The sequence below is a fragment of the Ictidomys tridecemlineatus genome, chromosome 10 (assembly GCF_052094955.1).
Source record: "Ictidomys tridecemlineatus isolate mIctTri1 chromosome 10, mIctTri1.hap1, whole genome shotgun sequence".
Taxonomy (NCBI): Eukaryota; Metazoa; Chordata; class Mammalia; order Rodentia; family Sciuridae; genus Ictidomys; species Ictidomys tridecemlineatus.
This window is the reverse complement of record NC_135486.1, coordinates 98138536-98157592: the sequence shown is the minus strand read 5'-3', so window position 1 is coordinate 98157592 and position 19057 is coordinate 98138536.

The following is a 19057-nucleotide window of genomic DNA, read 5'->3' as shown; positions in this document are numbered from 1 at the left end:
TGGAGCAGGAGACTCATCCTGGGCTGTGGTCACTTCACCAGAGAGAATCTGAAGAGTTTATGAGGCACTCACACAAAGCTCCAAATGAAGTAAAGAGAAAGGACCTGCTTCTATGAACTTGGGGACTATCTGCTTGGGAAAGTGCAGGCCTTGGTTCATTGCATGTGCTTGGAAACCCCTCCTCTCTTTGCCCTATGTTTGTTTTTCTTTTTAAAACTGTGATAAAATTTACCACTTTAATGACCTTGAAAAACAGAGTTTAGTGGCACTGAGTTCATCAACATGGTGCAACCATCACTACCGTCCTTCCACAAGTTCTTTTCATCTTGCAAAACTGACACAATGTCCCCATTACTACCGCATTTCCTCCTCCCTAGGTCCTTGGCCACTATATTCTACTTTCTGCCTCTACGCATTAAACTATTCTAAGGACCTCCCGTAAGTGTAATTAACCATATTTGTTCTTTGGGACTGGCTTTTTCATTGAGCCTAATGTCCTCAAGGTTATCCATGCTATACATGTGCTAGGATTCCCTTTCTTTTTAAAACTGAATAATACCTACTGTATGCATAGATCACATTTTGTTTATCTGTTCTCCCACTGATGGGTACTTGAGCTGCTTTCCTCAAGAGCAAATGCTGCTGCTATAATTGGATGAGCAAATGCCTCTTTGGGATGCTTTTGTGCATTTTCCCAGAAGCAAAGTTGCTGGCTTAGATCGGTTCTTTTTTCTTTTTCTTTTTTATTGTACTAGGGATTGAATGCAGGAGTGCTCTAACACTGAGCTGCTCTCTCAGTTCACTTTTTAATTTTTAATTTTGAAACAGGGTCTTGCTAAGTTCTGAGGCTGGCATTGAACTTGCCATCCTCCTGCCTCAGCTTCCTGACTAGCAGGGATGATAGGCATGCATCATTATGTCCAGTAGATCAATGTATTTTTAAAGAGATACATGTCTTTTCAGACTGTTCTGGCACAATTACCATCTGATCAGTTCTCTTCCCTGAAATTGCTCCCACTTGATACACACACCCTTTTGTCTTCTAACAACCTGCCTCCCAACACACACACACACACACACACAAACACACACACACTCACACACACACACACACACACACTCTCACTCTCTCTCTCTCTCTCTCTCTCTCTCTCTCTCTCTCTCTCTCTCTCTCACACACACACACACACACACACACACACTAGCATTACTTAAGAAAGAAGCTGATAATATTTTTAAAAATTAGATCAGGGCAGGGCACTTGACGTGAATCAATAAGTCACTTCATAGCAATCTGGAATTTAAACTAATAAAGTTCCAGAGTCTGACTGTTCTTTTGGAAGGAAAGATGCAAACCCCAGAACCTTATGATAAAAGCCTTTTGCAGGAGAATAAGGTCATGGGCAAGAGAAGGAAGCAATCACACAGGGAGAGGCTGAAGTAGGGGATAATAAGAGGGACCCCCACATTCCCTGCTGTAATCATAACTCTGTTGAGAAGTTGTGACTCTTGGATGTCATGAAGTACCCAGATCCTTATTGTAAAGGTCTCATTTTGCTCAAGCTGGCTCCCGCAAGCAAAGGTCCTAGTCACCACACAGGTCCATGGAGGTGTGCTAATAAAGGGACGTGTTGTCATCAATTTAACATGGATTTTTTACTTAACATCTCATTCTGAGAATAGTATCTGTTATTTTCATGAGCATCAGAATTAGGCTACCGGGGGTCACACTTTTGGCTACACCCAACAATAAGAAATTCATTTTGCATCACTTTCCAAAACATGTATGTACATTTTTGTTTAAAATGTACAGGGCTCACTATGTACCAGGTTCTCTGGTCTTTCATTTTAACAAATTTGTTTTCAAAAACTCAGATTGTGGGACTGGGGTTGTGGCTCAGAAGTAGAGTGCTTACCTATCATGAGTGAGGCATTGGGTTAGGTCCTCAGCACCACATAAAAATAAAATTAATATATTATCCACCTATAACTAAAAACTAAATATTAAAAAAACTCGGGTTGTGATCCACTAAATTAATATCAGTGACCCCAGAATGTGTCACCATTGGTTTGGTCCCACAGGTTAACCTAATGTCAGATGATGAATCTCTGTCACTGGGGAGCTAAGACAGAGTGTCTGAGAAGGAACTGAGTCAGTGGGCATTTGCTCAGGGACATTAAGAAGTGACCTATATTATAGTCCTTCCCCTTGTCATGCTCAGAATGGGGTTCCATGCAGGTGAACTGTAGTATTCAGATGTTGAGTCCAAATTCCATGGGTGTTGCAGTGGACTGTGACATTTTTCTCGCTTTGGGGCCATCTCTACTCCACCAAGTGGAGCAGACTACAGGAATAGAAAATCTCATAATAGCTCTCTCTTCACCTTGGCAGCAACCTGTAGGCAGCCTGTAACTTATACTGTGTCCATCAGAGTCCACCCCCAACACTTTTGAAACTGGAATTTGAGATGAAATTTGATTCACTGCTTCTGTTGGTGGACAGAAGTTTGTGTAAGCTGTGGTCCTCTGCAGCTGAGAAAGCCTGAAAATCCATTTTAGTGTTAGCAGCTATCACAGCAGGGAATGCCTTCCTGTGGGGTCTGAGTGTGCAGCAAGCAAAGCCCCATTTTTCTTCAGTACCATTGAATGGTGAGTTGCAGCTGTCAATGGGGGATATGCCCTCCAGTGTTGCAATAGACTTCAGCAGCTCAGCTCATTGCCAACTACCTTCAAGTTCTTGCAGATTTGAGGAATGAAATTCACTGGACAATAGAAGTTAAGAATGAAAGAAGTAGGATTTATTCAAATGTGAAGAATAGTAACAGAACTCTTGCAGGGGCCAGAGAGGACCCCCATAGGGATTGCCATCTGATTGCACTTGTCTAGGGGTTTTTATAGCACTTGGATTGATGCTATTGGTCCAAATGTATGCTAATCAGGATTTGGAAAAGTACCAACACTATTGATCCAGATTAATGCTAATCAGAGTTTAGAAAAGCACTAACATGTTTGTCCAAACTTATGTTAATCAGGCTTTGGAAAAACTACCCATGCTCTTGATTATTCAAGTCTGTCCCACTTTCATTTTCCTGAGCAGGAGCTTGAGGTCATGCATGGTGGATGTTCTGTGGGTCCCAAGTGGGGTGATATATGTAGTGGGCTTCTGCAGCAGATTGGACGCTGGACTGCCTATGAGCAACTGGTTGGTGCACCTTGGCTTGCCTTTGTCCGGGTTTGTTATACTTCAGGCCCACACCAGCGGGCAGATTCTGCTGGAAATCTGTGCTCTAGCTTGCCTGGGCCACTGCTCAACAGCTCCAGAATAAGGGTTTGGTTTCATTTTTACCCCAATGGTGGCTCCCAAGGGCAGGATGGGGTGTGGGGTCAGATGCCTCCCCACCCCTATGGACCAGTCTTTAGTCTTCCATTGTCCCTGCTCCTCTGCATGCCTGGCCCCCAGCATTACGCTCTGAGTCCCTAACAGCCTGCTGACACAGTTTTCTGATTCTTATAGTCAAGGTCAGTTTCCGTTGTTGCAACCAAAATTTCTTATTGCTACTGACATGCACATTTAGTTTGAATTCATGATATATCAATGTTTTCCAGCACACTTCAGCTCAATAATTTGTGAGCTACAAGGTACACTTTAGAGGTCTCAGAATAAATCCTAACAGTTGTCCTGAACATAATCTAGATTAAAAACTGGACTCATCAAGAAAACAAAATTAGCTGCAATGTATCACACACAGGTGAGCAAGCTGCTCTCTGTGCCAAGAAGGTGAAGCTGGAGAAGCATCTTGTGCATCTCCAAAGAGCACACAGGTAAGGACCCTGAATCCCCCTGCAACACTGCAGGTACAAGGCACAGGACACTTGTTTGCTTTCTGGGTTTGCACGTTCATGTAGAATTGGGTGTTCATGTAGAGTTGGGGTCATCCGTCACAGTCATCCCCTTTTGTAAGTACAATGTTGTTAGCCCACATAGGTTCATATTGTCTCTGGTGGCCTTCTTTCTTTAAAGGCAGAGCTGAGTCACTGTACAGAGACAGTCCAGGATGCAAAGCTGAAGATAATGACTATTTGGCTCTTACTAAAAGGCTGCCAGCTCCCCCAAATAGCCAGATGGGCTAAAGGTTTTGTTTGTATTTCTGAGTGTTCACATTCCAGCTTCACTCTCAATTTCTTCCTGGCTGGGGATGTAGCTCAGTAGTGGAGCACCCCTGGGTTCAATCTCCAGCAACAACAACAACAAAAAAAACCTAAGATAGTAATAAGTATTTTATCTCAATTTTATATATTAAAAAGAACACAGGAAAAAGGAGAGGAGCTCCAAGTAAATACAAGTGAGCAAAGGCCTCTAGCTTTCCTCAACTCTAAGGCCCCAAATTCTTAGGAGACCTTAAGAGTTTTTATTTTTCACTTATGGCAGAAAACATTGTATTGCTCTCTGGTGAAATGAACAGGCCGGGACACATCCCTCCCACTGAGCAGCCAGGGTTCTCTCATTCTGCCAAGGCATTCCTGTCCCATCTCTTCATTTTCCAGCAGAGGTTTGTTCCCATCCTTCAAAAGGAAGGAACACATGGGTGAAAAGCAGCCCTAGTCATCCTGCCCTAGTCATTCCCCTTCCCACTATAGAGTGGGTGCCTGCAAATTGCTAGATAGAAGGGACACAGATGAGATGAGAAGTGCATGTTCCTGACAGAAGAGTTAGCTTTCACTCACAGATGCACATGGAGACTCAAAATTGTGCCATTTTCCTTGGTAAAGTTTGGTTTTTCTTTCTTTTTTAAAATTGTCTATGGACCTTTATTTTATGTATTTATATGTGGTGCTGAGGCTCGAACTGAGTGCTTCACACATGTTAGGCAAGCGCTCTGCCACTGAGTCACAACCCCAGCCTAAAGTTTGGTTTTTCTAATCAGGACAAGGGGGTCACAGGGGTGTACATTTTTAATCACAGCAACTTTTGAGGCCCAAGCAGGGGAAGCAAATCCAGGTTGGAAGTAGTCTGAAACAGGTTCTAGATGAAAGCAGTGCTCTCTGCATGCTGTCTTCCCTGGCTTTCCTTATTTATATTTAGTTCATATCATTCTAGGACCAGTTTCCCTAGGCCCTCTTAATGATTCTCTTGATTTTACTCCTTTCCTGCTGGGGCTAAGAATAAATGGGTGCCCCCTCAATTAACTAATACCTATGGAAACAAAAGATTAAGGAAATCCTGTGTTGAGCAGAATGACAAGAAAGGAACTGGCAGATTCTTTTTTTTTTTTCTTGAAAGAGAGAGAGGATGAGAAAGAGAATTTAATATTTATTTTTTAGTTTTCAGCAGACATAACATCTTTGTTTGTATGTGGTGCTGAGGATCGAACCTGGCAGCACGCAGGCAAAGTGAGCACGCTACCACTTGAGCCACATTCTAAGCATCTGGCTGATTCTTTCTTAATGAAGCCACAAAATAAGGACCTGGGCTCCTTGGGGCCCTCAACTGGAATAGAAATGCAGTGCTATGTTGAAATAAATCCCAGTTCAGGCTCACTCCCCTTTTCAGCTAAAGTATCTTAAAATGTCCCTGTTGATCAAAACAGCTTAGCTTTCATTCATAAATGCTGAAGGCTTTCAGTTGCCCTGCTTAGAAAGAAATGTAAGGGAAGATGTCCTTGTCTACATCCCATAGAAACAAAGGAAACGATTGGAGAAGATATTTTGTTTTTGAAGGAGGGTAGCTGGAATGAGGACCCATTCTTATTTGATCATGTGATGTCCTTTGTAAGCCCTTCACCAAATGAGAATGCACTATGCATGGTCCTAGATTGGAAACCTCTCATGACAGGATATCAGGAATAGAGAGGATAGACTAAAAGAGGCATGCTCATCTCAGTGCACACTGAATTTCAAAGAATTCGTTTCTGCCAAGATAAAGAGCCAATTCAATGAAAGGAACTGACGGAACATACTTAAATCATATGCCATGTTTATTAGTTGTAAACCCAAATCAGTATTCCAAAAAAGAGTAATATTTCATTTTTACTATTTTTACAGTAAAAGTACTATAAAATAAAATTCTACAAAATTAAATTGCTACAATGAACTGCCCAATGTTTCTCGGTTTTGAAAACAATAGGAAAAATTATGTCATTCCAGTCAGAAAACTTTTTTTCCTAGGATTCCTTGTTTCTTCTGATTTCCTTTAAAATAGTTATAATTAAGGGCTGTTTCAAAGATTAATTCTTTCTCCATTCACAAATTGAAAAATACAAATATCCTAGAATCAATACCAAACAGAATAAGTGTATGGAACACATATTGGCCTTTTCCAGACAAAGACAAGAGAATTCTAGCCTCTATAAATGGTTAAATAGGGGGGGAAATGCTATGATAATTATATCTATTAGTAAACAAAACAAGTTTTGGAATCCAAATTATTCTCTTGCCAACATTTGAAAAACAGAGCTAACTGCACGGAGCCAATGGATTCCCAATATCAGCCTCTCTGATCACACTTGGGGGGGGGGTGATGCAAAGTCACAACACTTCACTGTCCTTCTCTATATTTATCTTTACTTGTTTGAACCACTTTGAGGGTGCAACTCTGATAAGATCATAGTAGTGAAAGTGGTGCCCTTTACTACTGGTTTATTTGGGTTTTATCTTTTTTTTTTTTTTCCTCCTAGTAGAGATGGAACCCAGAGGCACTCTCCACTAGTCTACATCCTAGCCCTTTTTATTTTATATTTTTGGTTTCTTGCTAAGTTGCTGAGGCTGGCCTCACTTGCAATCCTCCTGCCTTAGCCAAGCTATGATTATAGATGTGCCATACACACCCTGCACCATTATTAATAAAACAATTTAGATTACCTTATGTGTTGTTTCTTTTTGAGAAAACAGCAGGGTAAGGTGGAAAGAATGATTTCTGAATAGGCTTGACTGAAATCTAGCTCTGTAACTTAGACCAATCTCTGGGACTCTAATTCCTCCTTTACAGCAGGTACTATATAGACTATTCAACTGGGGTCTTGTGAAAAAAATGAGAAAGGAAAAATGGAATATGTTTTATACCTTAGAATTATATAGTTTGGCATTGTTATTAAATTATTCTATTGTTTATTGATTATTCTATTGTTATTCTAAATGTGCCCATAAACTCTAACTTATAGAGTAACTAAATAAATATGGGATGTGTTTATTCAGCACAACCTCACAAACTAATGTACAGTTGAAGATCCCCCATTAGATACCAAAATCCATGAATGCTCAAGTCTCTTTTAATAAAATAACTCCTGTACCTCCTCCCAAATACTTCAAAATCACCTCTAAATTATGTATAGTACCTGGTACATAATAAATGCTATGTAATTGTTAGGCTGTATTATTTAGAAAATAATGATAAGGAAAAAATGCCTGTCCATGTTCTATACAGATATGATTTTTTTAAACATTGTTTAATACTTAAATATTTTCCAAAATTTCAGTTGGTTGAATCCACCAACATGGAGCATTTTCAGACAGGGGACGAATTTGTAGGTTCTAACTGGAGAAGCAAGAATCTCCACCCTGGAAAGCTATTCTGAAGGTTCCCAGTGGCAATGTGACATCCCTCTGGTGTGAGGAGCCTTACAACATCCTAGATGACCCAGAGTCACCACTCTCAGTCTCTTGGGGGAAGGGGCATGCCTGCATTATCATTATCTCATACCAATAAAATAAATAGGAATAGATTCTTGATTCAGGGGCCTAAAATGTATGTTTTATTAAAAGTAAAGAGGTTTTTTAAATTGTTCTGGTTGATAATTTGTCTATTACTCATCATCGTCATTGATCTGATACCAAAATAAAAATACTTTCCAAGTGATGTGTATCAATTAGAAAAGCACATGAAACATTGTGTAATGCCCCTCATCCATAAGAATTAGTGACCCTTCATCAAAGTCCCAAATCTTTATGTTTCCTCCTATGTATTCAGAATTCCCCCAGTCTTCCATTTCAAATTAAATTAAAGATTAATTAAACATGTGAAGACAAGAAACCTCAGTCATCTTTACTTGGTTATTTCATGCAAGTGTACCTACTAGTATATGCTAATTCCCACCATGTAGAATTGATAAATTTCTTCTATAATTTCTTCCTTAATGTTTTCTTGACTAGTGCCCTTCACATGGATGTAGTGGCAATCAGCACTGGCAAAATGGCAGGAAATTGCCTGTGCAGAGTGAACAATTGATAATGGAGAAAAGTGTCCATTAATGCCAACAACCAAGCAAAGTGTTCTCTTTTTAGAGTGTCAAGTTTTACAATCAAGATTTGACTTCTTTTTGGAGGGATACCAGGGATTGAACTCAGGGACACTGGAACACAGAGCCCCATTTTCAGCCCTATTTTGTATTTTATTTAGAAACACAGTATCACTGAGTTGCTTAGTGCCTCACCATTGCTGAGGCTGGCTTTGAACTTGTGATGCTGCTGCCTCAGCCTCCTTAGCCGCTGGGATTACAGGCATGCAATCCTGTGCCCAAGGAGGATTTGATTTATAAACTTCAAGGCCCCTCCATGGCATCCCAAATGTGTCCCTTTGTAGGTCATCCTCTCCTTCCAGCCCACCAGATATATGTTAATTAAGAAATTACAAAAAAAATTAATAGCAGTGATATTTACTTTTTTAAGGTATGTATTGAACAGGGAGCATAATCACTTCAGTAAAAGACCTTCACAGTTTTAAGCATTTAAGTTTTTCCAATGAGTGTATATTTTCAAATCTAAAAGAAATATACAGGGCTGGGGATGTGGCTCAAGCGGTAGCGCGCTCACCTGGCATGTGTGCGGCCCGGGTTCGATCCTCAGCACCACATACCAACAAAGATGTTGTGTCAACCGAAAAACTAACTAAATAAATAAATATATATAAAAAAAGAAAAGAAACAATTTTAAAAAAAAGAAATGGATTGGGTGATTTGAATTGGCTGATACTTTGTACTAAAAAATAAATATTAAAAAAATTCTCTCTCTCTCTCTCTCTCTCTCTCTCTCTCTCTCTCTCTCTCTCTCTCTCTCTCCCTCTCTCCCTCTCTCCTCTCTCTTTAAAAAAAATAAAATAATAAAATAAAAGAAATGTACAATCCTGTGGTTCATCATCTTCTTAATCATAAAGGTTGGTTACCCTGATAAATTTGGGAAAGGTTATTATTGCAATGGCAATAGATATTATTACAATGACAATAGATATGAAAACTGAAATTACCTTCAAAAGAAAAATAGCACACCTGTCAATAAAGAGGAAAATTTAGAGGTCAATACGTTGACATTATTACCTACCTTGTTTCCTGCTGAAGAAAAGACTTAGTACTCCCTGTTCCAGAAAAAGGTCTAAACAAATGTAAGCTGAAAAACAATAGCTAAAACCCACCTTCTTATCACAAGTTAGTTATTTTAAGGTGAACATACCTGTCAGAAGGATTTTCTATGTGCCTCAAATTTAAACTCCATTTCCTGCACAGGCTCCAGTGCCAGGCAGAGCCATATCAAGGTTCAAATTTTTAAAAAGGCAGTTATGATCCATGTTGTTATGAAATAATTGTAAATAATCTTCCATAACATTATAGTCATTGAAAATGTAGAAAAATAGCAAAGTTAACATGCTATTTTAATAGTTCAGCAACTGTTTTTGCCTCAGGAAGCAGAACCTATGCATTGCAAGGTGACCTGCTGCTCTGAAGCAATTCCACATGACCAAGATTCATGATTAGCAGGTTTAGGACCATGAGGGCACATGGCTTCTCTCTGAGTATAGCAAAAAAAGTACAAGGAAGGCAACTATACTTTCTGGAAAGTAAACTGGGAAAAACAATCCAGTTTAGTAAAAAGTCATGAATCTTTACATGTTACTATACCTATGATTTTCTGTTTTGAACCCACTCATCTTTAAAAACTAGATGCATACTTTCTGGAATCCTTGACTTTGGTTCTGACTTGATCCATGTATGAGCTAAAAGTGAAAGAAAACAGTGTCTCCCTTCTCCATCACAAGGTACATTCAGCCATGGTCTTGATCATAGTCCTAGATCCCATGGTTCATGGTGTTAACTCCACCCTGGAAAACATAAGACAGGCAGAGTCTACACTGGAGGAAGCACCAAAATGAAGACTTTAAGAATCGGCAGAGAAAGCAAGGGTTCTCTGGCTTCTTCTAAGAAGGAGACTCACCTAAATTTAAAAAAAAATAAAATAAGTCTGTCATATATCTGTTCTTATAAATATCCTGGGCAATGCTATAGTCGTGCACACCTCTGATCCCAGCTGCAAGGGAGGCTGAGGCTGGGACTTCATGAGTTCTGGAAAACCTAAGCAAATACAGCCAGACCCTGTCTCAAAGGAAGATTTTTACAAAGCACTAAGGATGTAGCTTAGTAGTGGAGGGCTTGGCGTGCAAGTATAGGGCACTGGGTTTTGAACACAGCATCACAAAAAAATAAAATCTCATGTACATATTAAAATCATTGATATTTTTGACCAAATGAAAAATTTTAAATTTTGCCTACCCTTCATCATTGAATTATAAACAATCTAGATCAGCTTTGCCTCTTGTGCTAAATGTATGGAAACTCCTTTCTCTTAGTCATTTCCAGCCTGGATCTATTACATCCTTGCCCCAGCCTGACATTGTCCACACCTAGAATTTTGTTCATATCATTCTTGTATTATTCAGGGTGTCTTAGAGAGGTATATTACTCTCCCAAAATAGAGTGAAGTACATGCTCTTTTTTTCTGAGTTCAAAGGATTATGTCATATTCAGAATAAAAGACAATAGTAAGTTCAACATTTGTTTGTTGATAACTATTTCCAAAGGTAGTCATGACTCTAAAAAATGGGTTATGTCCTTATTAAAGAAACTCAAATGAGAAGTGACTACTGTCGATGAGCCTTTATGTATCTAAGCAGAAGTGTCCCATTCTTTATTCTAAGAGTATATTTAGGGGGAATGATCATTGTCCTACTGCACACCATTGTGCCTTTGACCCAGTGCCCTTCCTTCCTGGACCAGGTGCCTACTTGACCCCTGCTAAGCTAAGCAGATCTTCCACTGCCACTGCTGTGAATCTCAGCAGCATCTCAGAGAACAATCTACTCACAAACCCTGGAACTACACTCTCCCATGCATCCTGCCCCTCACTGTGAGGAGTAAACTTCCCAGATGGGAAAAGAAAAGGCCAAATTCCTCCACAGAGTCCTGACAGAGCCCTAAGCCAATTCTGATGGCTTCTGTAACTCCAATCACCACCTGTGAGTCCCAGGTATGCTTTTCCTGCTTCTATATGGGGAGCCAAGAAGTCAATTTCCTCTTGGATACTAGTGCCAGCTTTTCTGTTCTCACCTCTTACCCTAGACCACTTTGGGATATCTTAACAGCATGTTACCAAAATGTTTACTCTCCTGAGTTATGAGCAGGCTTTCAAAGCCTTTAAGACATTAAAACATGGCCTTATTTTGAGTCGCTGTCCTCAGCTTACCTATAGAGAAAGATTTAACTTGTTTGTCAGAGAGAGAGGAGGAATAGCCCTAGGAAAGGTCACACAAAAGAACAGACTTGCTCAACAGTATTAGCTTATTTCAGTAAGGAGCTGAACATAGTAGCTTTGTTCTCAAAAAAGTAATAGAAAATAAGGTATCATAATTATCAACAAACCTGTCCATTACCAACTAGGAAAAAAAATGGTTAAAACCCTTTGGAATGAGATTTCTGCTCAGAAGGCCATTTTTCCCCAGTTCCTTCCAGATCTCAGCCAGGGCAGACTCAGTAGGAGACCAGACTAATATCCCAGGAAAAAGTGTCTTTTACCAGAACTCACACTAGCCTGAACCAAAAAATAAATTGTATGATACTTTACTAGTTACTGGCCAGTCATTTTTTTCTAGGTTTCTTGTTTTTTTCCCTTAAATTCCATATTTTTTCAGTTCATGATTTTGATTCTACACAATTAGGATAGTGTTTTTCTACTCAATCCTGTTTTTTATTCAACTATGGATTTTTTAAACATTTGTAACATTACAATTGAGATTCACCTGTGAAAAGCTGCAAAGCTTTTCAAAGTGTTAAGTCCAAAACGTCAACAATAGTAAGACAATGTACGTTAATGGAAGAAAAATTAAGTAATGACATATATCCATTCTATGCAATATGACTCATTCATTAAAACTCAAGGACACAGAATGCAGACAATACTTTTTTTAATAAAATACAATTACAATGAAATAAACAAGACACTATTTATGAAAAGGAGACTGTGGAGAAATATAGCAAAAAATTAATTTATGTATGATGTGTCAAAGTGCTTTTTGCTGTCATATGTAACTAATTAGAATAAATAATAAATAAAATATATATTTAAATATACATATATTTAAAAAATAAAATATATATATATTTAATAGTGATAGCCTTTTATAATGGAATTAGTGATGACTTTTTAAAACACCCTCTATTTCTCTAATTTTAAAATATTTTTTAGAGTGTATATGATTTTTCAGATGGAAAACTAATTCAATAAATTCTTCATTTTCAATTTAATCAATACATTCTCAGAAGTAATCAGTATAACAAAAACAAATAAAAGTACAAAGTATCAGCCAATTCAAATCACCCAATCCATTTCTTTTTTTTAAAATTGTTTCTTTTCTTTTTTTATATATATTTATTTAGTTAGTTAGTTTTTCGGTTGACACAACATCTTTGTTTGTATGTGGTACTGAGGATCAAACCTGGGCCACACGCATGCCAGGTGAGCACGCTACCACTTAAGCCACATCCCCAGCCCACCCAATCCATTTCTTATGATTGACTGTGGCTATGCAAATACTTATGAAGGTCAAAGTCTTCCCCTTTAAGGTGATTTAAGATAATAAACCTGGCAAGGCACAGAGGTGCAGGATTATAATCCCAGAGACTCAGGAGACTGAGGCAGGAGGGTAGCAAGTTCCAGGCCAGTCTCAGTAAATTAGTGAATCTCTGTATCAACATCAAAAAAGAAAAAGAACTGGGGGTGAAGGTCAGTAGTGAACCACCCTTTGACTCAATGCTCTGTGCCATTAAAAAGAAAGAGAGAAGGCTGGGTTTTGGCTCAGTGGTAGAGCACTTGCCTGGCATGTGTGAGGCACTGGGTTCTATTTTTACCACCACATATAAATAAATAAAGATCCATCAATGGGCTGGGGTTGTGGTTCAGGGGTAGAGCGCTCTCCTTGCACGTGAGAGGCCCTGAGTTCGATTCTTAGCACCACATAAATAAAGTAGAGATATTGTGTTCAATTACACTAAAAAGTAAACATTTTTTAAAAAAGGATCCATCAATAACTCAAAAGTATATAAAATTTTTTAAAAAAGAAAGAAAGAAAGGAAGAGAGAGAGTTAAAACTTCCAGACATGGCAAGACATACTTATAATTCCACCTACTCAGGAGGCTTAAGCAAGAAGATTTTTTGAACCCAGGAGTTTAATCCCCACTTGGCCAACATAGTGAGATCCAATCTCAAAAAAAAAAAAAAAAAAAACCGGAGAAAAATGTAATAAATATATGTGAACCTAAACCCAAAGGACTAGCTACTATGTTGATTTAGACAAACAACAAACTAATTTGAATGTGATAAATCATGATTGGCTTTTCAAAACTCAGATTATTAATTATCTGGTATTTTTTCTTCTTTCATTCTTTTTATGTTGTGGGGGGAGTGGTGGGGTCAGAGGATTGATCTCAGGGTATTAAAGCCTCTGAGCCACGTCTCTAGACCTATTTTGTATTTTATTTAGAGACAGGGTCAAAATGAGTTGCTTAATGCCTTGTTTGTGCTAAGGTTGGTTTTGAACTTGTGGTCCTCCTACCTCAGCCACCAAAGCTACTGGAATTGAAGGCACGCACCATGGCACAAGTCCCCTTCTTATTTAATATAAGAATAAATATAATTTCTCATTTTTCCAAGTGTACAGGTTGCAGAATCACACTGGTTATAATGAGAAATCATACCCCATTTGATTCAAATGTATGATATGTCAAGATCATTGTATTGTCATGAGCAAGTACTAAAAATTAAAAAAGAACAGAGAAGGTGAAAAAAGAATAAATATTGAAAATTAAAGTTAAAGTTTCAAAAGTTTCCACAGTCTACTAATTAGAAAAATCTCATGAAATACAGGATTTGTATAATGAATTCTAACTAGGCAACATATTATATTGAATATAATATCCAAGACACAACTGGAAAAGCAATTGTGTACATAGTAGTTACCAATTCAATTAGATCTACTAAGAGCTGGATACAGTTCTATTTTTTCCAGAGAGGACAAGAGCCATGAGGTGATGGCCCGAACTTTGGCCTTCACCTTTGGGTTCTTTATGCCTTTCCTATGACATTCTTCATCTGTGTCCCAGAGTCCAGAGTCCTGCTCACAGAAGTACCCATGATCACAGGAAAGGGCAAAGCTGAAGCTCCAAACTTCATATCTGGGGTACACACAGAATAAAATCTAAAGTCAGACAGAAGCATGCCACAAAACATAGGGGAGGGAGCTGGGAATATAACTCAATGGCCAAGCACCTGCCTAGCATGCTCCAGGCCTTGAGTGGAGTCCCCTGTACCAGAAAATATTAAAATTAACTCAAAATTGTGTAATAATCCCAATTGTAACATATATACCTGGGTCCTTAGAAATATAAATAAATGATTAGATGAATGAATTAAGTCAATAAAATAGATGAATAAATAAATGGAGGAGAGGAACCAAACCTCCTTTACAGGAGAATTCCAAATATTTCCTGTAGATATTTTATGTTTAAGGAAGGGGAACATAAATCCTCACTGCTGAATGATTCCTGCCAAGGGATATAGTAGGGAGACTGGGCAGTACATTTCCAGGAGGAGACTGAAACTCTACCTAACTCAAGTAATCAATTGATCATGTTATGCTCGAATTCGGGACCCCCAAAAGACCACCAGAGACCCAAGATCGAAGTAAGCAGCAAAGAGGTGTTTATTGCGAGCTAGCTGGGTCCTCCGTGCACACACAGCAATTGGTGACCCTGAGAGGCCCCAAGCCCAGGGTTTGCAGCAGTTTTATACATTCTTTGGAGAACACAGGGATCCCCACATACATCATAGCATCTCTTAGCAAATCATCACACACCTCGGAAAAATCAAATAACAACTCTAAAACATGATTAGCACATTCACTGGCTGGAACAATTTGGGTAGGGATGATTGGTTACTACAAAAGGAGTATTCATTTGAACTGACTGGTTTAAGCCAAGAGGGGTGTTCCTGCTGAACTAGGTGGTTTCCCAACACCATAAACTACTGGGAGGGTCATCTGGCATTCCAGATATTTCCCTGTCTCATGCTGATTGGTGGCTGCTAGGGAGCTGCTATGGATCCCCACCTAGCCTGACTGAGTTAGGGACACCTGGCTCAGCAGATCTCTCCTGTTATTTGTAGATAAACAACTTAGCAGAGTGGGAATGTGCCTAGGAGTGAGTGCTCTGTGGGTCTTTCCAAAAACAAAGGTGATGTCCCTTCCTTGGACAGGCTTTGCTCTGAGGTAGAGGCTGGTTTTTCAATCAATGTCAAAATCAATAGTGATAAGCCAAGTTGAACAAATAGTATGTTGTGATATTATCACTTTCCCCTGGGTCTCCCTCCCAAAACTTACCACCCTGATTTTCTTTTTAAATGTCATTCTCTTTTCTTTTTCTACCCCGATTTAATCCTACAGAAAACATCAGAAGAATTCACAGACAGGAACACATGAATCAGAAGAATTCACTGAGAACACCTGAGCAGGCCTCAAAACTGTCCACAACATCAAAAACATGAAAATTTGGAAAAATCACTAGCATGGCTAACAGTATGGCGATTTCTCACAAACTAAAAACTTCAGAGGTAACCAGGAGGGTACCTCTGAAGCTGTGGCCACTCCTAAAAGCTATCTACCAATGGCACCTCCAGCCCCTGAGAATATACTCTTTTGTCCTGAAAAATCTGGGCCATGCAAATATGCCCAACACAGCATATTGTGCTGTTGATTCCCTGCAGTCATCCTAGCACATAGCCCAATTGCTGCTGTTTCCTAGAGGAGGAAACAGACTCAGAGAAGTTAATTGGCTAGGAAGTGGCAGAGCCAGAATGCAGCAGTCTTTCTCCTTTCCATGGAAACACTCCCAGCCAAAGCAACCACATGGAGCATCATCTGCCCTTTGGGGAGGTAAGATGATTGTCCCAGACTTTGTTTACCAGGCATTCCCCTTAGAGAAAAAAAAAACAAAAAAACAAAAAACCCTGCCTGTTTTGTCCCACCTGTGGCCCTTATGCCCATGGAAGGCAGATTTATAATGGATTGTCTCCCACTCATACCGCCAGGTCAGTCCTAGGCCTATCCAAACCTCCAGGCTTAAATCTAACTGTGCCCCACACACATTCCATCACCAAGTCATTGTGAAGTCAAGGTCACATTTCCATTTCTGTGTGAGTCAGAACTTAGGATGTTATTTTGGTCAAATGTATCAAACCCACATTATCTTACACCCAGCAAGAAGGCTACTGCTGGGCATGGCACACCCCTATAATCCAGGCTCCCTGGGACGCTGAGGCAGGCCTATCATAAGTTCAAAGCTAGCCTGGGCAATTTAGGAAGCCCTGTATCAATGTTTAGAAGAATTAAAGGTGGGGAGGGTCTGCAAAAGTCCCTCATAGTTAAGATATCTTGTCTAGCAACTGCTACATCCTTGGTTGAGGCCCCAATGTGTGTGTGTGGGGGGGCAGGAAAATGGCTACTATAAACAAATAGAAAGTCACCAGTGGCTGGAAAGATATGGAGACTCTGGAAGCCTGCTTCACCAATAGGTAGGAATATAAAATGTTGCAGAAACTAGATAAAAGAGTATGGCAATTCCTCACAAATTAAAAATAGATAACCCATATGTAAAGATGCAGTGACCCACGCCTTTAATGCCAGTGGCTGAGGAGATATAAGGCAGCCTCAGAAACATAGTGAGGCTCTCAGCAACTCAGTGAGACCCTGTCTCTAAATGAAATTAAAAGAACTGGGGATATGGCTCAGTGATTAAGTGCCCCTTAATTCAATTCCACCATCCCACAAATTGCCAAGGGAAAAAAAAAGAAAAAGAATTTCCCTATGATTCAGGAATTTTGATTCTGTAATTGAAAGCCAAAATATACTACAAGGATGGAAAGCAGGTTCTCAAAGAGATATGTGTACATCCATGTTCACAGCAGCACTGCTCACCATCACTGAAAGGAGGAAAGCAACACACAATGGAGAAGTCAATGAGCAGGGGGCCATATAGACATACCATGGAATATTATTCAGTTTTTAGAAGGATGGACATTCTGACACATGCCACAGCATGGAAGAACCTAGGACATGGTGCTAAGTGAAATAACCTCTCAGAAAAAGACAAATACTTTGTATCTGAGTGCCACTAAAGTAACCAAATATATAGAACCAGGAGGTAGAATATGGTAGCTCTGGCTAGGGGAAATGGGAAAGGAGAATTAGCATTGGCTGGTGCTGAGTGTCAGTTTAATAAGTCAAAAAGAGTTCTGTCAATGGATGGTGACGATGGCTGCACAGCAGTGTGAATGTACTTAATGTCACTGCTCTACCCACTGAAAAATGGCAAAGATGGCCAGGTGTGGGAGCACTTGCTTTTACACCCATGACTGGAGAGGCAGAGGGAGAGGCAGGAGGATTGCAAGTTCCAGGTCAGCCTGTGCAATTTAGTGAGACCATGTCTCAAAACAAAGAATGCAAAAGGTGGGGGATGTTTGTAAGTGGTAAGTATTGGTTCAATCTCCCGTGATGAAAAATACACAAACAAACAAAACCATAAGATGGGTATTTTTATTGTATAGATATTTTTATCTCAATTTTATATATTCAAGAGAACACAGAAGTAAAGTGGGAGAGATCCAACAACATTTATGTAAGCAAAGGTCTCTGTCTTTCCTCAACTCTGAGTCCCAAAATTCTTAGAAGGAATTATTGTTTTATTTTGTGCTATGAACATAAACTTTTAGATTACTGTCAGGTGAAATTAACCCCCTCTCAAACAGAGCCCCTTCCACTGAGTAGCCAGGCTTCTCCTCCTGTCCCATCTCTTCATGTTCCAGCAGAGGTTTGCTCCCACCCTTCCCAAGGAGGATGCACATGGATGAAAAGCAGCCCTAGTCATCCTGCTGTCATTCCCCTCCCACTACAGAGTGGTCACCTGCAAATTGCTTTGTGAACTATGGAGTGAAGGAACACAGATGAGATGAGAAATGCCTGTACCTGACAGAAAAGTTGGCTTTCACTCACACATGCACATGGAGACTCAAAATTGTGCCGTTTTCCTTGGTAAAGTTTGGTTTTTCTTTCTTTTTTTAAGTTGTTCTATGTACCTTTATTTTATTTATTTATATGTGGTGCTGAGACTCAAACTCAGTGCTTCACATATGCTAGGCAAGTGCTCTGCCACTGAGTCACAATCCCAGCCTGAACTTTGGTTTTTCCAATCAGGAAGAGCAGGTCACAGGGGAGTACATCTTTAATTACATCAACTTGAGAGGACCAAGCAGGGAAAGCAAATCCAGGTTGGAAGTAGTTTGAAATGTGTTCTAGATGAAAGCAGTGCTCTATGCATGCTGTCTGCCCTGGCTTTCCTTATTTACATTTAGTTCATATCATTCTAGGACCAGTTTCCCTAGGCCCTCTTAATGATTCCCTAGCCTTTGCTCCTTTCCTGCTGGGGTTAAGATTAAATGAGTGCCCCCCTCAATAAACTAACATCCATGGAAACATATGGGTGTGCTGAGCAGAATGACAAGAAAGGAACTGGTTGATTCTTTCTTAATGAAGCCACAAAATAAGGATCAGGGCTCCTTGCTGCCCTCCACTGGAATAGAAATGGAGTGTTGTGTTGAAATAAATCCCAGTCCAGGCTCACTCCTCATTTAGGCTAAATTATCTTAAAATGTGTCTTTTCTTCAAAACATCTTAGGTTTCATTCATAAATGCTG